This window comes from Maniola jurtina, chromosome 10, assembly GCF_905333055.1.
Source record: "Maniola jurtina chromosome 10, ilManJurt1.1, whole genome shotgun sequence".
Classification (NCBI taxonomy): Eukaryota; Metazoa; Arthropoda; class Insecta; order Lepidoptera; family Nymphalidae; genus Maniola; species Maniola jurtina.
The window spans coordinates 4,292,695-4,312,542 of record NC_060038.1 but is presented as its reverse complement, the minus strand read 5'-3'; the positions used below and the strand labels follow the sequence as shown (position 1 = coordinate 4,312,542).

At 36.7% G+C, this 19,848-nt stretch overlaps 2 long non-coding RNA genes across 2 annotated transcripts; both read right to left on the bottom strand.

Moving 5' to 3' along the window:
* Window positions 1–1,864: 1,864 nt before the first annotated feature.
* On the bottom strand, window positions 1,865–4,263 carry LOC123868712. Its single transcript, XR_006796710.1, has 3 exons — window positions 4,139–4,263; window positions 3,351–3,485; window positions 1,865–1,984 (listed from the first exon to the last, which is right to left on the bottom strand). It is a non-coding gene; the product is annotated as an uncharacterized LOC123868712 (long non-coding RNA).
* Window positions 4,264–6,054: 1,791 nt separating this feature from the next.
* On the bottom strand, window positions 6,055–15,789 carry LOC123868839. The gene is made up of 3 exons (XR_006796737.1): window positions 15,778–15,789; window positions 12,513–12,548; window positions 6,055–6,090 (listed from the first exon to the last, which is right to left on the bottom strand). It is a non-coding gene; the product is annotated as an uncharacterized LOC123868839 (long non-coding RNA).
* Between the last annotated feature and the right edge of the window lie 4,059 nt (window positions 15,790–19,848).

The window sequence follows — 19,848 nt, the reverse complement described above, 5'->3', positions numbered from 1 at the left end:
AAATTGGTTCAATAAAATCGGTTTGCGGCTAATCTAGCCACAAATTCCGAAGCGATTAATATTGTAGCTAGCCATTAATGTATCTAGGTGAATGGTGGATTAATTTTGAACCTTAGTGCTTTGTTCTTTAAAAAAAATATTATTTAAGTAAGAAATCATAGTAACTAAGTATACACGATTTATAAATGAATGAAAAAACTGATTTTAATTAAGTATTATTATTTTATTTTGACGGAATCTTTAAATTACTTGCGTCAGTCAAAAGAAAAAAGGCTATTATCATTTTGTATTCAAAGCACTGAGCCTCATTAGCAAAAAGATTGTACGTTGCAGAAAAGAAAACTTTCTTGGAAAACTTGTAAAGGCGTGTCAACGTTTACCTTTTCTTAATTATGAGTAGCATTTCGGAACTTTTCAGGAGAGCTTAGTTTATTTTCACCACAAAATTCTTTGCCCTTTCGTCCGTTATTGGAATCCGTTAAAGTTCTAAAGGTTGAATATTTTATTGTAATAATACTAAACTTAAATAGCAGCAGTTTAGATAGAGAGAAAGTTATCTTCATGTTTTAATCCTGAATGAAGACGACTTGACCGTTTTAGCGATAGTATTAAAAAGTAAAGGTATAATAAATTAACCACAGCCCTGAAGCCCAGGCCGCCAATTTTGAAGCATGCTCATTGCTCATAGTTGTCAAAAGGTACGTAAACCCCGCGCCAATATCAATGTGCTGCTACTCGCTACGAGCAGGTATGTATCAGACACACAAACAATGATTTTGTTGACACTGTAAGCATAGTATCTGCTCGCTTGAAGCGTGTGAACAGTAAGCAATTACGTGCGCGGGTGGAGGTAGGCCAGCCATTGCCACCCACCTGCTGCACTAGAGGGCTAATGGCAAGAAGCCTGCTAGCTGTAGGCACAGGATCAGCGAGTTGTCTGCTAGCAGGTGGTGTTGTGTAAGAGCTGTCATGTGTTGCAGCGGTGGTGTGTAAGTGGGCTACGACCTTTATACGTGCGAAGCCAGGGCGATGAACAGATATAATATGACATCATCATCATGATCAACCCATTTCCGCCCCACTACTGAGTACGGGTCTCCTCTCAGAATGAGAATTGTTTAGGCCATAGTCTGCCACGCTGGCCCAATACGGATAGGCAGACTTCACACACTTTTGAGAACATAGAGAATTCTCAGGCATGCAGGTTTCCTCACGTTTTCCTTCACCGTTAAAGCAAGTGATATTTAATTGCTTAAAACGCACATAACTGAAAAGTTAGTGGTGCGTGCCCGGGATCAAACCCCCGACCTCCGATTAGGATGCGGACGTTCTAACCACTAGGCTATCACAGCTTTATAATATAACAATAAGTTAAAATTTTATGCTTCATCTAAGAGCTTTTCAGACCATTATACCCTTACGAGCCCTAATCACCCCTAACCTCCTCTTAACTGAAGCACGACAGATGTCTTACATTATTATGATGCGTCGTTCAGAAAAAAATGACTCTTCAAAAAGTCAATAACTTCGTTCAACGACTTGAGGGGTTTACGCTTTGTCATACTTTAAGCGCTCTTCAAAGAAATGGCTTTCATGAGACTGTTAGACTTTTATTACATCAACATTATTATTACTTTGTTACTCGCCGATGAAAAGTATTGTCCTTAGTAACAATTTCTGGTATCTACCGAAATAATACAGAAGATAAGGCAAGAGTGAATAAGCATCTGCTAGGGTGCGCTCCAACTTAGTCCCCATCATTGTTAGGCTTAGGGCGTATCTCGTCAAACCCAACCTATAAAACCATAAAAAATCGTGTACAGTATTTATTTATTCATTTCTACTAATGCATGTCCACTTTGAAAATCCATTTTCGAAACTACCAAGCTGGATCAAAAGTCGCTTAAGGAATAAAGTGCAGCATTCGAATAGTGCAGTGGCATCCATCGTATATTGAAACCGCAACGATAAAACTGTGAACACTCTGAAATGTTTCAAATTGAAGTGTACCCAAAAGTGTATAAGAACTAGCTGATGCCCGCGACTTCGTTCGCGTGGAAGTAGGTTTTTTAAAAAATCCCGCGGGAACTCTTTGATTTTCCGGGATAAAAAGTAGCCTATGTGCTAATCCAGGGTATAATCTATCTCCATTCCAAATTTCAGCCAAATCCGTCCAGTAGTTTTTGCGTGAAGGAGTAACAAACATACACACACACGCATACAAACTTTCTCCTTTATAATATTAGTGTGATTATTCTTTAAACTCCTGAATGTTTCCTCCTGAATTCTTAATCCTGAGTACTTTATACTTCACACTAATATTATTATAAAGGCGAAAGTTTGTATGTATGTATGTGTATATGTTTGTTACTCTTTCACGCAAAAACCACTGGACGGATTTGACAGAATAGAGGTAAATTATACCCTGGATTAACACAGAGGCTACTTTTAATCCCGGAAAATCAAAGAGTTCCCACGGGATTTCCAAAAACCTATATCCACGCGGACGAAGTCGTGGGTGTCAGTTACTATTATAATATTGTAGTAGACATCTCACAAAATTTAATGCTAAATGCAATGAAACGTATAGCTAACCTTAACAGGGCTCTCTCCGTCACTCGCTTCATACAATCGTAGTTCCAATTTCATTTGAATATTAAGCAACCAAAGTCCATGAAATTTTGCAGATATATTCTAGAAAACTAATAATATCTGTGTCTGTGGTGTTTTAGGTTTTTCTAAAAATATGTAGTTTTAAAATTACAGGGGCTCAAAGATTTGTATGTAAATTTTTAAGACCGCGTAACTTTGAAACCGAATATTTTAACAGAAATCTGGAAAACCACAGACATAGATATTAGTTTCTAGAATATGTCTGCAAAATTTCATGGACTTTGGTTGCCTAATATTCAAATGAAATTGGAACTACGTTTGTATGAAACGAGTGACGGAGAGAGCCCTCTTAACATAAGGACTAATGACTTGTATTCTCCATGTACAATGTACATAACATGATGTGCATTTTGGCTGATTTTCTCTTCGTAATAAACGAGCTCTTCCATACATAATATGTATGTACAAGTAATTGACTACGGTTAAAATTGTCAATCTATACGTTTTGTTTAAAATAAACCTCGCACTGGTTAAAACTTCTCTCTATACCGGGAAAATGGCAACAGTGTTACCTGTAGAAACTATAACACCTAAGCAAAAATATTATCAGTTGTTTGAAAATTTTCGTTTGCTACCGCAGCAGTGGCTTTGCTTGTTTAGGCTGTGGCGCACGTGAGGCGAATCAGTAAATATACTTTGGCACACCTAACGTTGTTCAATTTGCGACTGAAACTAACTTTTGCCAACTTGTTTAGTTGAGACGATGCTAACGATACAAAATAAATAAGCAGGTTAGTTTTGTTGTTGGTGCATCTTGAAAATGTTGTCTATTGAACTCTGCTGTTTCCGATAAACCAAGATAATATTATGTTCTGAAACAAAGACGACATTGTTCTTTATATCAAGAATATATTGCTCTTACAGTCTTAACATTTAAGTGTGGACATAGGGGTCTCACAGACCTTTGGCTCTGTAGATTTCTCAGAATAATATACTTCGCCCTCACAATTTTGACCACTTTTTAATCATTATTTTTAACTATTAATATAAAACGACCTCAAACAATTTAGTGGTCTGTGATTGGGTCTGTGAGACGAGACCCCATGTCCATACTAGTGCTACAAAAAATAAGTGTCCATAGTTAATGGTGAACTTATTTATTATTACTATATTATTTTTAGTTTGATGGATATATTGAGTAGTTAGGTAAATACCATATGCCAACCTAGGCCATCTACATATCTAAGCCATATTGGATTCTACAGCTAATTCTATTTTGGTGAACACATTCAAATACCCATTGATGCAACTTGTCATTTTAGTCACCAATTTTACTATAGATACAGGTTACATTTAACTCTTTAGTGAATGAATATATTATTATTAGTGGATGATTCATTAATTCATGAAAAAAAAAATCATCATAAAAGGCCTATGAAATTGACTCATAACTAAATATTCGGATAAAAATAATTATACGGCCACACAAAATTTTAACAATTCTAGCGTGAAATTGTTTTCATACCAAATTCAAAGTTCATATCAAACAATTTATAATAAAAACTCGCTTTCCAATAACCGTAAAAATATAATTACTCCCGTTCATTGGGCACTGTTAAATCATAAACATTTGAATGATTGCTTTGAAAGTAAAAAACAATTTTATGTCAGAACTCACGTTTTTGAACTACCGTAAAAATATAATTAACTTAACCATTCCGTTACTTCCGCCTTGTAAATTTTATGTCCAACGAAATGTGCCAATTTCAATGATATTATAAATGTTCTGCTGGATAAGACGCTTCAAAGTAACAATAAGTATGTTCCAACGAACATCGGTGTCTGCACTCCTGCCGATGTCAGGGACGTGTGGCCTAGTTGTAACAACGCATATCAATCGATTGTGATTGTTAAGCAATGTTGAACCAAGTCGGTAACTGAATGGGTGACCAACTTAGAGGTCTGAGTTTGGCCTTTTCGTTTCCTCCGTGCCTCGGAGAGAAAGAAGAAAGAAAGAAAAACAAAGTGTTTATTTGCTGCCACAGAAATAAGATATATGTGATATAATATCAAAATAAGATGAGATGCGTGGTGTGTGGTATCATAATGGACTTGACTCAGCATTTGTTGCCTGTGTCATGAACGCAGGCACAGCGCTGATCTTCCGTGGAGCACGTTAAGCCGTCGGTCCCGGTTATTATCCTAAAAGTCCAAATCTCGTTCTTTTAGTCGAATTGTATGCGGGAGGATCTGGGAACCCACCGCATTATTATGCCAAGAGAACTCCTACCATTATAAGGTTAATAGAAAAGGGTCACGACCCTTAACAATGAGGAATACGACGGTAAAAAGTAGTTTAATTTTACAAACGGACTTCTCTAAAGTGAATTACGATCGACAGAGTGCGGACAGCGAAATTCATTGGAACATGTTGTTACTATGAAGCGGCCGATCTAGTGGAACATTCATATCGCTGGTCAAGTTAAATAGCGCAGCAGTCGTCTGCTGAATTTACGTTCTTGTTGAAAATTTGATTCGTGCCGTTTTGAACGTGAAACTAACCTTTGAGACCAGCTGGTGACGTACTTAATCACTTAGCCTCAAAATACAGAACAAACTTAACTAAAAGCCGATTCACACCAAGCACGTATACGTGACCACGCGCGTGAATCCATAGACATGACAGCACGCATTACGTCTACGCGAACGTTCACGTCACGCAAGCGGTATTGCCATATCTCATACAGTTCCATACATTACAACGTCATGGTACGCGCTACGTCTACGCTTACGTGCAGCATACGCGTTTGGTGTGTCCCAGCTTTTAACTTGTTTTGTATTCTGAGCACTTGACTTCCTTTTCCCTGCTTTATAAATTCATACAAACTCATGATGCTGAGAGTCCTTTGATGGGTCAACCAGTCCTAGCAGAATAAATATCGCCAGTCACAAAATTGAACGACACATAAGTAGTTGCATTTTCACGATTAGATCGCAATGCTATGCGAGCTGAATTGTAGATTATTGCATCGTAATAAGAGTCGCCTTTTTTTAATTATTATCTATGAGGAGTGAATCTTCTGTAAGGTACTAAGTATTAAGTATTCTGTGGTCAAAGTTAATGCACTGACATTGGCTTAAGAAATATACTATTTTACCCGAATTCTACGAAGTTTCCTGTTTCCTAAGTTTCCTAAGACTCAATAGTTCAACGAATGAGGAATTCCGAAAGGTCCCCGGTTCAAACCGCACCCGTTGCACTATTGTCCTCTTTCCTCTTAGCACAAGCTTTACGCTTAGTTGGAGGGGAAAGCGGAATATTATTCATAACTAGCATGGCTAATATTATTCTTTATGAGAGAAACTAATTTATAGATAGAGAAAACTCAAATTGTACGCGGCTTACATACATTTCAGGCTTATGATAAATCAATTTATTGATATACTAGAATTACTACATGATGACCGCGACTTTCTCTGCGTAGATTTAGGTACTTTAAAAATCCCGTGGGAGATCTTTGGTTTTCCGAGATAAAAAGTAGACTATGTCCGTCCCCGGGATGTAAGCTAACTCTGTACCTACCAAAAATCAAAATAGGTTAAACTGTTGGGCCGTAAAAAGCTAATAGCATTTATAATATTAGGCATGGATTAGTGTGGATTAGGTAGGTAAGTAATCAAACACCACTATAATATTAATTTTTGCGACTACAAGACGTTGAATTTTCCACGGTATTCCTCTAGCCTTGAACATGAACACAAAGTTCATCTTCAGCTAACTACGCGCGCTTACAGTAGGTTACTGGGTTAAGCTGCAATAAAATAAATTAATTTTCTAAGTTAAACGGAAAATTATAACAGTGGAGATAAACCTACAGTGGATTTGCTCCTCACTAACTTGCTAGCCATTATATGATTTTGAACCGTAAAACATGGGTTTAGGGTTGAATTTAGATATTGTGCGAAAATCACGCAAGTTCCTTGATGGGTTTAATTTTCTCCGTATGGAATGAAACATAGCATATAAAGTATTCATTGCTTCAGTTACTTTTTAATTTCACAGTACAAAAGAGCCTGCATGGTTTTTGCCCATTTGTGGTCAGTTGTTAGTTCTAAAATGGTACCTTTTCAGTCGGGTGTGATCATACTGAAAATGTAATTCTGATATAAAAAATAATCTCGCTTTCATCCTGGAAAATTAAAGACTTCACACGGGCCTTAAAAACCTGAATCCATGCGGGTTAAATTACGGACATCGTCTAGTATTAATCTATACCCTTATCTTATATTATCGCTAGAACTACTGAAACGATTTTGTTAATTCTTCCACTAGTCGAAAGCTACATTATCCCTGAGTGTCATAGACTATACATTATTTTCAAAAATATAAGAGATCCTTACGAAAATTGTAAACTATCCGTGCGATAGTTAGCTAGCTGGGGCGGGTCGCTAATCCTACTAATATCATAAATACAAAAGTTTGTATGTATGGATGGATGTTTGTTAGTTTACACTACAAACTACAACGGTAAAACTAGTGAACGGATTTGGTTGAAATTCGGAATGGAGATAGATTATACCCTGGGTTAACACATTTGCTAGTTTTTATCCCGAAAAATCAAAGAGTTCCTACGGGATTTTGAAAAACCTGAATCCACGCGGACGAAGTCGCTGGCATCAGCTAGTATTATATATAAGTATGGATTAGAGCCAAGATTTTTCGAAGAGTAATAGTACAAGTGTAAATTAAAAATTTATAACACCCCCGACGATCCAAAGTATTTGAGTTTTCCAAAACATCATTTTCAAATAAATAATTATGTATTTAGGCAACGTCCATCTTGACAGCTTGACATTTGTCAATTGACATAATATTAAGAACCTAACGGTTATCTAACCTTCTTTTATACAAGAAAACTAGAAAAGAGCTGATAACTCTTAAACGGCTGAACCAATTTTTTTGGATTATAGCTAAGAACACTCTCGATCAAGCCACCTTTCAAACAAAAAAAACTAAATTAAAATCGGTTCATTCGTTTAGGCGCTACGATGCCACAGACAGATACACAGATACACAGATACACAGATACACAGATACACAGATACACAGACACACAGATACACAGATACACACGTCAAACTTATAACACCCCTCTTTTTGGGTCGGGGGTTAAAAATCGACTGTCAATGTTCGCCCCGAATGTTTATTGTGTGGTAGCCGTAAAAATATTTCAAGATGCAAAATATTTGTGCGACGCTGTCGTGTTGGAGATATTTTGTTTTTCATGTATCGTAATGTAGAAAATCTGTAAAATATTTACGGGTCTCTTAATAAGATAGGTACATTTACGGAACAAAAAGAGTTCAAAGACCTAAACACATAATGCCTACTCTTCTGGCATGAACTTTATTTACTTATCCTTTTTATTTTCCTTTGTTATATTATTTGCTATACATCACACTAATATTATAAAGGCGAAAGTTTGTATGTATATGTGTGTGTGTGTGTGTGTGTGTGTGTGTGTGTGTGTGTGTGTGTGTGTGTGTGTGTGTGTGTGTGTGTGTGTGTGTGTGTTACTCCTTCACGCAAAAACTACTGGACAGATTTGGCTGAAATTCGGAATGGAGATAGATAATATCCTGGATTAGCACATAGGCTACTTTTTATCCCGGAAAACCAAAGAGTTTCCACGGGATTTCGAAAAACCTAAATCCACGCGGACGAAGTCGCGGGCGTCAGCTAGTTATCTATATATCTGCTATTTATTTTTATTAACGTTATTTAACAGAATCCAGATTTAAAGCGGCAGCCTCATAAAAACTAAATGATATTTTATTTTTATTGTAGTACAAAATAGTATCTCTTATTACGTCCACTTGTACGGAAAGAAAATTCTACTGAGAAAAGCCTGCAAGAAACTATGCAGTTACTCTTTTCAAATCATAAAAAATACAATAATTTCTATCATTCACTACACCACCTTGGAGGCAACTGAAACCGATTGCTTCCATACAACTTTGTCATTAAGAAATTCATTAATAAGGTTTCATAATTCATTAAATGTATGATAAATAAGCCTCAATAGCTCAAGTATTATAGGAGCGGACTGAAATCCGAAAGGTCGCGGTTCAAATCCCACCCAGCTGTCGGCTTTATGTCGTCAACCCAACGCTTCCTTTTTCTTCCCCTTTTCCGCTTCCAGCCATCCCTAACTTCCCATTCCGTCATAGCGTCGTCCAGCAAAGGATTTCTGTCGTCCACTTTGCACAGACTACATAACTGCGCTACCAGTTTATGACGGTTTATAGCAAATCGATTTTGTGTATCCTCTCTTTGTGTAGGCTTTGCATTTCCAGGCAGCGCCGCCAGGGATGAGCGATGCGCAGGCAATCTGGACCTAGCAATAATTTGCAAAACCTGAATGGTGAAAGGGTGATGATAGGAATAAGCCCGAAGTGCAAAATTTCACCGCGCGCGATTTTTTCCACGGAATTCTGTGACATGGAAATTGTATGAAGTACTTCACCCCTTTTTTTTCGGTGAGTGGGTGCAACGTCATACAACTTCCATATGTCACAGAATTTAGCGGGAAAAATCTATGAGCTTGCTCTCTGGGTTAAAATGTGGCGCAACAATAATTGTTAGGTACAATACAAAATATGTTTGTTAAGTGTGTGGCCAGTTGGTCACCCTTCCTCTGCGTTGTATTTGTCATTAATGATGGTAATAACCTCTCTCCATTAATCACATACCTAATGGTAGGCGTTTTGTTGGGATAATAAGTCAGCAACATCTCATTAAATATTATAAAAATCTATAAATACTTCTAGAGTTACGTGAAAAATATACACATGAAATCTACTGGTGTTGAATCACTTAGCAGTCAGGTAAAAGATAAAATATGAAAAGCTAAGTAGAATCTTAAGAATTTCTTTGACTTTGTGAAGTTTCTGAAACACCTAGTTGAAGAGCGAGAAAATGTTCAAAGATGTCATCAGAGAATATTTATTTTTCATATCTCAATACCAAACTTGTGCTTGCGTAGTCGTGAACGTGTGGGGTTTTGTTAGTGTACAGTGGTGTACAAGATCACACGAGCGACTTTTTGTATTAAAACATTGAGTCATATCTGCCTTGGCTACGAATCTGGTATTATTACTCGCCGACTAGGCTTCAGAGAAAGACTGAAGGAAGAGTGATAAACCCTTTCCAAGGGTTCCGCGAGTGATGTGTATCCAAATACTCAGTGACTCAAGTGTGAACAGTAACTAAATAATCGGAGTGTCTATCAAACCTCGTGTTTTGGTCTATGAGCACCAGATACTTCCACCTAACATTGGTAAGGGCAGATATGACTGAAGCCTTAACTGCTAACGGGACTCTATTACTAAGCTTCCGCTGTCCGTCCGTCCGTTGGTCCTTTCGTATATCTGTCTGTGTGCTTTATGTCGTGAACCGTATTGGTAGAGAGTTGAAATTTTCACAGAATATGTATTTCTGTTGACACTATGACAACAAATAATAAAAGTTGAACCTTTTGTGTACGAGTCTGACTCACACTTGACCGGGTTTTTCTGTAACTCTCAGTTGTTCTGCGATACGGTAGGATTAAAATATTTACTTTTTACACATGCCGTTCTCATGATGAGATCATTCTGATAAGTAAGACAGAGAGTAGAAGAGATAGCGCTCAGCAAATATTGTGAACAAAGAGATGTAGTTTTAAGTCTTTAACAGCGTAACTATTTCTTTTAATATTTTACATTGAAAATCATTGAGTAGATTTTAACCGTGTCGAAGGAAGGATACCGCATTTTAACGCTATGACAACACCATGATCCTTAGAACAGGACACTATTAGTTCCGCATGCTTGGACTACGGGTACGGTGTCATCGACGAATATCACACCTACGCCTTATCTTGTCTTGATTATGTCAAGACGGTGGATATGTTGACACTTTTTGTCGTGCGACATGTTGCTAGTGGGGTTTTTACTCTTATTCTAAGGGCATGTTTGCGCTTCGTTCAATATGTCGTTTCATGAATACCAAGCAACTCGATGATTTGCAAGTTTCACTTAAATATGTAATTTTCCAATACGATGTTCGAAAAATCTTTTAATAAATAATATGACGTCTTATTCTATACAAGAACTACTAGTTCTAGTTCCTAGACGTCACGTCAAGGAAATGATTGGGAAAAATCTAGCTCTATATATGAAGCATGATTTAATACAGTTAATGAGGAGAAACTTTGAGGATAAGTGAATACTTAGTATTGCGAAAATGCTTTCTAAAAACATACATCTAAACGAAGTGTCAACTTCCACTAATTAAAATAAAATAAAAAGGTACAAAGATGTGAACTTCTTCTCAGTAGGTATCATTATAAATGCAAAAGTGTGTTTGTGTGCTAGTTTATCCTTAAATCATGCTGCAACAGAGCAACGGATTAGCGTTTTTTATGCTTAAAGATCTGGAGAGTGTTATAAGATACTTTTTATCCTGGAAAATTAATTAGTTCCCGAATCTAAATCGCCAACTTTTCCAACTAACGGTCCGCGCACAATAAACTACTCGTATCTTCAACTGCAAGAAAGAAGAAATGTCATCCATGCATCTACAATGGGGATGATGCCTAGGTCAAAAATAAATTATTTCTTGGTTATTATTAAATAGAAGTTCTTCCAAATTCCTAAAATCCACATGCGCTGCTAGTTTTAAGTTTGCTTACCATTATAAATTATCGATTTAACTAAAAACGTACGTCAAATTACGTCAAATGTGTATGACGTCATATCTGTGTATATCATACAAGCTCCCTTAATAAGCGAGCGTTTTGACGTTTGATAAAAAGTCGCTGATTTGATTAGTAGTCATCCCTATTGGATCGGTCGTTTATATGCCCTATCCCGTCTGCCAAAACGGTTCCTTACTTACATTTCCATTACGAGCATTGTAACTAATGCAACATTAATTTCAATTAACTATCCCAACCAAGAGAGCGTTGTCTATTCTTTTATAGTAAGCACAATAAAATAAGATTAAGTACATAAAATTCAGTGCACTATTAGAATCTATGGCGGTCTTATCGGGCCATTGTGATGTGATGTCTTACATACAGTTTTATATTGTGAGTAATAACCACACTTAAATACGAGATTTTTAGTTTAAAATGAAAATTTGTTAGGTAATATTGGGTTTTACGATAATTTAAATTACATAATTATAATAATTATCGTGTTGATAATCCATAAAATCACATAGGATTTACAATAATTGTTTAATTAATTAGTGTCCATTTAAAACCAATTACTGCCTGAATTACGTTATTTTAATTTATTGTGCTAGATGATATAAGTACTTATGGCCTTGTGAATTAAAACATGTCTTTTAAATCCCGTAGGAACTCTTTGATTTTCTGGGATAAAAGTCTAGCCTATGTCCATCTCCCGGATGCAAGGTATCACTGTGTACCAAATTTCACCAAAATCTGTTAAACGGATGTGCCGTGAAAACGTAACAGTCACACAGTCAAACAGACACACTATCGCATGTATCACATTAGTATAGATGCACTAATAGGTGATGACGTCATTCGAGGGTCCAGGATTCGATCCCGGGCACGCACTTGTAACTCTTTGAAGTTATGTGCGTTTGAAGCAATTAAATATCACTTGCTTCAACGGTGAAAGAAAAGATCGTGAGGGAACCTTGGATGCCAAAGAGTTGTCCATAATGTGTGGAGTCTGCCAATCCGCACTTGACTAGCGTGGTACGAGTAGATTGACAAACCCTTCTCATTCTTAGAAGACTTGTGCTCAGTAGTAAACTGACGATGGGTTGATCATGATCGATTCACGAACTATTATATACTAGCCGATGCCCGCGACTTCACTTGCGTGGATTTAGGTTTTTCAAAATCCCGTGTGAACTTTTTGATTTTCCGGGATAAAAAGTAGTAAGTAGTATAATGTTACTAATGTTATAGTGCTAATCTAGGATATTATCTATCTCCATTCAAAATTTCAGCCAAATCCGTCCAGTAGTTTTTGCGTGAAGGAGTAACAAACATACATACACATACACACAAACTTTCGCCTTTATAATATTAGTATGATAGTCAGCATCATCATCATTATCATCATCAGCCTGTGGACTTCCACTGTTGGACATAGGCCTTCCCTATAGTTCTCCCGCGGGTCTCCTCATTTCGGATCTTATCCCTCAAGGAAACTCTTAACATAGCCCTCTCCATAGCTCGCTGAGCAATTTTGATTTCTGTTTTTTTTTTTAAAAAAAAAAAGAATAAGTACTATATAAAGAATATATGTAGCTTATTAAGTGTTTTTACACGTTGCGTGTTTTCGCGGACCGGAACGCGAGATCGCAACGCACCGATTAGCGCCGGAATCCGACTCCGCCACGGTCGCGTCCGGACATCGTATTCTGATTTATTTTGACAATCTTCCTGGCACAGTAGTTAGTGCTGTGGTCTCATAAGTAGGAGGTCCCGGGTTCAATTCCTGGTAGAGATAATTTGGGCATTTATAATTTTGTTTAAACGGATCTTTAGCCGGGCGGGTGTTAAGTATGCCCAGGGGCCCAGCTGGTCCGATCGTTGCGTCTGGGAACTTGTAAACATAGTGCTCCGTTAAGTTTGATTAAAGGCGAGAAATTATTGAGGTTTCTATGGCAACGTCTAGTTTGTTCGTGGTAAATTACTGCGTTGCTGTAGAATCCTAAGTATACGAGTAAGTTCGATTGGGGTCATCTAGAGTGTGCCGCCATAGTTTCTAAAAGTTGCGTCTGGCCTAGTTTGTTGGTAGAGTTTTACTGTTATCTGATTACAACGGCTGTATCTACAAAGATGTGCCTGTAAGCGACTGCATACTTTGTTGTGGGCTCTTCTCAGATCTGGGCGCGTTTGGAACCCTAACTTAACTTTATCTCGTATCTTGTATTCAATAATATTTGGTCTCTATATTGGTAGCAGTGGCAGTAGCAGCCCTAACAATGAAGCTCGACGGTTACTTATCATTCATCATCATTTACAACAAAGTAACGAACATCGCTGAGGCTTTTGCTGTGTAAATTCATTTCACTAAAATATCCGTATCCCTATTTTATGCGAATTTTGATTTCATTCATTCTTTTTAATGGGATATATAAAATGAATTTAGCTGTGAATGAAAAAGATTTGAAAGCATTTGATATTTTGTAACCTTTTTATGCTGTCCGAATTTTTTTTTGATGGCGGATTTTTTTCACAATAATATGATTTCGTTTACTAATAGAATATGTTATATTTTATTTAAAAGTAAAAGGTGGGTTAATTGTGTTTTAATTGATGAAATGGATATTAAATTATAAGAGACGACTCCGGCGCAGTAGCGCGCTGTGGTCTAAGAATAAGCGAGAGGTTCCGGGTTCGATCCGGCAGAGACAGTTTTGGATTTTATAATTAACTGAAATTGTCAGAGGTCTAGTCTAGTGAGAAGCTACGGCCGTGGCTACTTACCACCCTACCAACAATGGAGTGCTACCAAGAGATTTAGCGTTCTGGTATAATGCCTTGTATAAACCGAACCGATTTGGGGTAAGTATGAGTTTAATAAAACTAGCTTACCCCTTTCAAATTAGCTCACTACAACCTTAGGGTAGTGGTAAGAAAAGGTTTCTTGGTGCTGTCAATAGTGAGCAGGCAATAGGTATATCATGATGATGGTGAGATGCGAAAAATCGTTGACGCTATCCTGGAATTGAAAAACAGCATACACCATTTCTATTACCTTTTTTAAATTTCTGTGGTGATTACCTTTGTATTAAAGCGATAAGCCGTAGAGTTTCAATTGTAGATATAGCCGTATCGCTTTTAGATCCAACACCGGTAAATACAATGAAACACCTGTTACTAATGACTGTATTGAGCGGCTACTGCACATGCATACACAAACGCTCATTGTGACACGTATCACGTGCCGTCGTACATTATCACCAGTGCCGCTGTTTCTAATTTAGCCTATTAATCAATGATGATATACCGTAGTTGTATTTTACACTAGCTGATGCCCACGACTTTATACGCGTGGATTAACTTTTAAAAATCTCCCGTTTTTGAGTCATAAATGGGTCTGTTTTTGTGTCATAAAAAAGCCTAATTTTAAGTCATAAATGGAGCTGTTTTTGAGTCATAAATGGGGCTAATTTTGAGTCATAAATGAGGTCTTCTTAGTCATAACTGGGGTTGTTTTTGAGTCATAAATATGCGCTGACTCTATGAGACCAATATATAATAGTCATTAATGGAGCTATTTTATGAGTCATAAACGGGTATCATTTTGAGTCATTAAAGGGCCTGTTCTTGAGTCATAAATGGTTCTGTTTTTAAGTCGTGAACGGACTGTTTTTGGATTTCAAAGAGGGTGGTTCTGAATCATAAACGGATTTGTTTTTGAACATAAATAGGGCTAATTTGGAGTTAAAAAGGGGGTGTATTTAAGTCATAAATCGGGATAATTTTGAGTCATAAGTTGGACTGTTTTTTGAGTCATAACTGTGCGCTAGGTGATTTTGCATTAGATTCACATTAATTTAATTTAGATTGGTCTGTTTTTGAGACATAAATGGGTCTGCTTTTGAGTCATTACGGCTTATTTTGAGTCATATGTCATAAAATATCCGCTAGAAAGGTAGGCATTTGTTAAACTTCAGGCTGCAGTGATATGCGAGCTGAATTTCTCTTTATTGAGTCGTAACAACAATTGTTCAAACTTCTTTGTGACCCTTCTGTATCTGCAAAAGGCCTATTATCTATTCTGTGGAAAGATGTAATAAGTTATTTCTCGCTCTGTTTCTTTCTCTGTTAGTCAACAGTGAGGCGTATAGTGACCATTTGTTGAGAAAATGTTAGCATTATGAATACTAAGGGGAACATAATAGATTCTGCAAGTTATAGTATTCGGGAACAATAGCATTGTGGAGAAGCATGATGCTAGGGCTCGCGACTCGGTAAATAGCGTATTGTTATACAACAATCTCGAATATGCTTATTTTATTTAAATATTAAACACAATACTTATTATACAAAATTTTAAATTAGCGCACTCTTAATAGCTGCTCTTTACTTTGGTTTTACAACAGAAGGTAGGTATCTTGTTTACCTGTTAATTGTTAGAATTTTTTAGAATGGCTTCGTGGACAAACGACATCAAACGAGTCGCAGGGCGCCGCTGGATTTAGGTGGCGCAAGAACCCTGGTACCTGTAAGAAACCGATGTTGTGGACATCGGCTGATATTAATGATGATAATGACTGATAATGATGATAATTCTAAATAAAGATATAAAACATCACACTAATATTATAAAGGTGAAAGTTTGCGTGTTTGTGTGTATGTTTGTTACTCTTTCACGCAAAAACTACTAAACGGATTTGGCTGAAATTTGTAATGGAGATAGATTATACCCTGAATTAATACTCAGGCTATTTTTCCCGGAAAATGAAAGAGTTCCCTCGGGATTTTAAAAACCTTTATCCACGTGAATACAGTATTCCTACAAAGAGCTTTAGATTTGAAGAAACATGAGCGGATAATAATTTTATAACCCCGAGCTGGTATTTTAGATAGCATCGCAATACTGTAACTACTAGCTCATATTTTATAAGCCTCAGGTTATAAGAGAACTAGGATAACAAAACTTTATCTTGCACATTTCATTTCAAACTGTTTCACATTCCACTTTTCCACACAATTTCCATGTGAATTACAACAATACTTACTCGTAAATTGATAAATGATTTTTAATTTAAAATGTGCATTTTGTCTTGTTTTCGGTTCAAATATAATAATAAACAACACATTTTTTAAACTAATTGATCCTATGAGAGCATATCTATTCTATATCGAACAAACACAATAATTTTTTGGGATATAATACCCTATAATATTATGTTGGGTATTAGTTATAAGCATGCTGCAAGCTACAAGCGTACAAATCTGTTCAGTAGTTTCAGTGTGAAAAGCGCACTGACATACAGATGGACGGACGGATGGATAGAGACAGCTAGACAGAAAGAGAGCCGGATAGACGGACAGTCAGTCAAATTTGTGTATCTACAAAATTTATTGACTAAAGTTGGTTATTATCAACTACATTTGTATGGAAAGCGGAATATACTAAATTTTAACAAACTTGGTAGCGAAACATATTAGTTACGTCACTATACCAAAGGTATCTAATGTATCTGTGTTATTATGCACCGAATACCAAAGTCGATAGGATTTTTCTTTCCACAAAAGAATGCTGGTATAAAATGACAAACTCATGTACATAATATCGCCGAAATGCTTCGCAGCAAATAGATTTTATTCGTGATCCCCGTCGGTCGTATGTTACATCACATGAATTTATGAATATAAAGTAGCATGACTTTACGTTTCCAAATCGAATTGTTGTATTATGTTTGTAAGATCTCATTCAAAGGAAATACATAAACGATACCTACGTACATACTTGCGCTCGTTACACGGTCAATCTTATCCGCGATTTCCAATCCATCAAAATATCATCAAAATAAATTTTCACGATCTTAAATTAAACTTAAATGTAAATGTTAGTTGAAATCGAGAGGCAAAGCCTTTAAGCTCCTATGGCTTTGCTTCTGAGTGGAACTATTATTAACTTAGCCTCAACTATAGAATACCCTAAGAGCGGTTACGCACTGCATCTTATCCGAATCCGTGAAAATACGGATACTTATAAAAATCTCGGACCGAATTCGGATCTTTGGCATATACCTAAGTGTACTTTTGTACAAAAAGTATTACGGCTACTTCGGATCGAATATTTCTTCCGAATCGACGGCTCGGATGACGGACAGAAATCGGATGTCGGAAGTCGGATCTAGTGCGTAAACTACCTACTATACAAGTAGTTCTAGGACTACTTCTGAAAGTATTTTCATGGATTCGGATCGGATGTACTACGTAACCGCTCGGCTTATTGTCTTTATAACAATTTCTTTAGCCAAATCATTTATATAATTTTTTTTTATTAATGCAATGCTAATAACTAGAAAAAATGTGTCTATATTTCTAGCAAACTCGATAGCTCGAAAGAAAATGAAAGATTTCGCCACGCTGTCGAATTGTCGATGAAGCGTGGCAGAGATTTTTAATCAAATACCTTATTAGTAAGCATTTAACCCTTAGTACAAGAAAATCACGAAAAAATCTCATTTTTTGGAATTTCAGAATATTTTATTGAGGTCAGAGTAATTAGAAGTAAGGTAGGTATGTCCTATTTTCCAGACTCAGAACTATAAAAGTTCAACACTTGTACAGATAACTTGTCGCCTCCAGGGATACAAATCTAATTTTCTTTATTATCTCTTGTACAGAGTTTTCTAAAGTCGGGTATTATTACACATAAACTTTTTATGAGCAAGCCACATGTGATAAACGTGGCTTAGCACGTGAGCACGAGACGTGCCTTGGTTAAAGAGTTAAACTGATTTGGAGTAATGGCTGCACCAAAGGAGAGGGTAGAGTTTTGACGTTATCATTCGCAGCAAAATTTGACGTCGGACGTGACCTGTAACCTTATTCCACGTATACTAAATTACCAAGTAGTAGGTCCTATCTGTTTGTTTCTAAAGTTCTATTAACCTGGGAAGAAAATTCAAGTATTATTAGGACTATCAAAGCTTTGAATATTTAAGCACTATTGTCGTATTTCTTTTTGTGCCATATTTCTTCATTGTAGTATGTATTTCTCCTACTGAAAACTTTTAAAGAAAGTTGAAAAAACTTGCCAAGTGCGGGTCAGACTCGCGGACCTATAGTTCTGTACCCAGGTATTTTTCCGGTATTTTGCACGATAAATCAAAATTATTACGCGTAAGAAATAAATAAAAATTTGCTTTAGAATCATATGATACCCTACTTGGTATAGTTATCATACTTTGAAAATTGTAAATATTAATTATTTGTTCATGAACACATTTTTTTTGTGATGTAACTACAAATTCACGGTTTTCGTATTGTGTTTAGTTAATTTTTTAATTTTTCTTCCTTTAGTTACTTGTGCTTATGTATTTGTTTTGTAGGTCTTATGACCTACTTATAACCTGCCTGCCAAATTTCATGATTCTCGGTCAACGGGAAGTACCCTATAGGTTTTCTTGACAGACACGACAGACGGACAGACAGACAGATACAGACAACAAAGTGATCCTTTAAGGATTGCGTATTTCTATAAGGGGAAAACTGATGCTGGAAGGGCGTTTCATATCCTATCCTAGCGGTTCTAATAAGAAACTAAGAGGCAAATCGTTTCCTACCTCTGTATGTAATATCCATACTCTGTGCCTATACACGTGACTACACGTACCTAATCCAAGCAAGCTTTCAGTCTCGTAAAATGAAAGCTTTCTTCGGATTGTACGAGTTAATCCTTATTTATTGCGGTATTACTTTATGGTATTGATCGTTTCGAATGGATAAAATAAATCCGTTAAATACTGGATACTTTTGCGTAAGTGTATAGGTCTTTAATAAAAACTAAAAAAAATTATAACACCCCCGACAAGTGAAGGTTACTAGTAACTAGAAAAGAGCTGATAACTTTCAAACGGCTGTACCGATTTTGTTGGATTATAGCTAAGAACACTCTCAATCAAGCCACCTTTTAAACAAAAATTGATTTTGGTTTTGTTTGTTTTTTTTAAAATCGGTTCATTAGTTTAGGAGCTACGATGCCACAGACAGATACACAGATACACACGTCAAACTTATAACACCCCTCTTTTTGGGTCGGGGCTTAAAAATAATCTATCTCTGTCACTCCAAAAAATTCACGAACATAATATTACACCCCGTGACTTGTAAGTACAACAAACAGGTACTGCTCCACAAACCATTTTTTTTTAAAAGAACAATAGCCATGCTAATCATGACTAATTCTCCCCTTTCCCCTCCAATTAAGCGTAAAGCTTGTGCCAGGAGTGGGTACGACAATAGTGCAACGTGTGGGGTTTGAACCGCCGACTTTTCGGAAGTTAGTCCGCTCCTCAACCGTTGAGCTATCGAGGCATTCGTGAACACGTTCACATTATGATCTTATGACGTTGTATGCGCGGTTTGTCCGGATCAGACTTTATGTAATGTGAGATGTGTGAGCTTGTAGCATAATGAATATATTCATGTCGACGACAGCTTGAAAGGCGTGGGT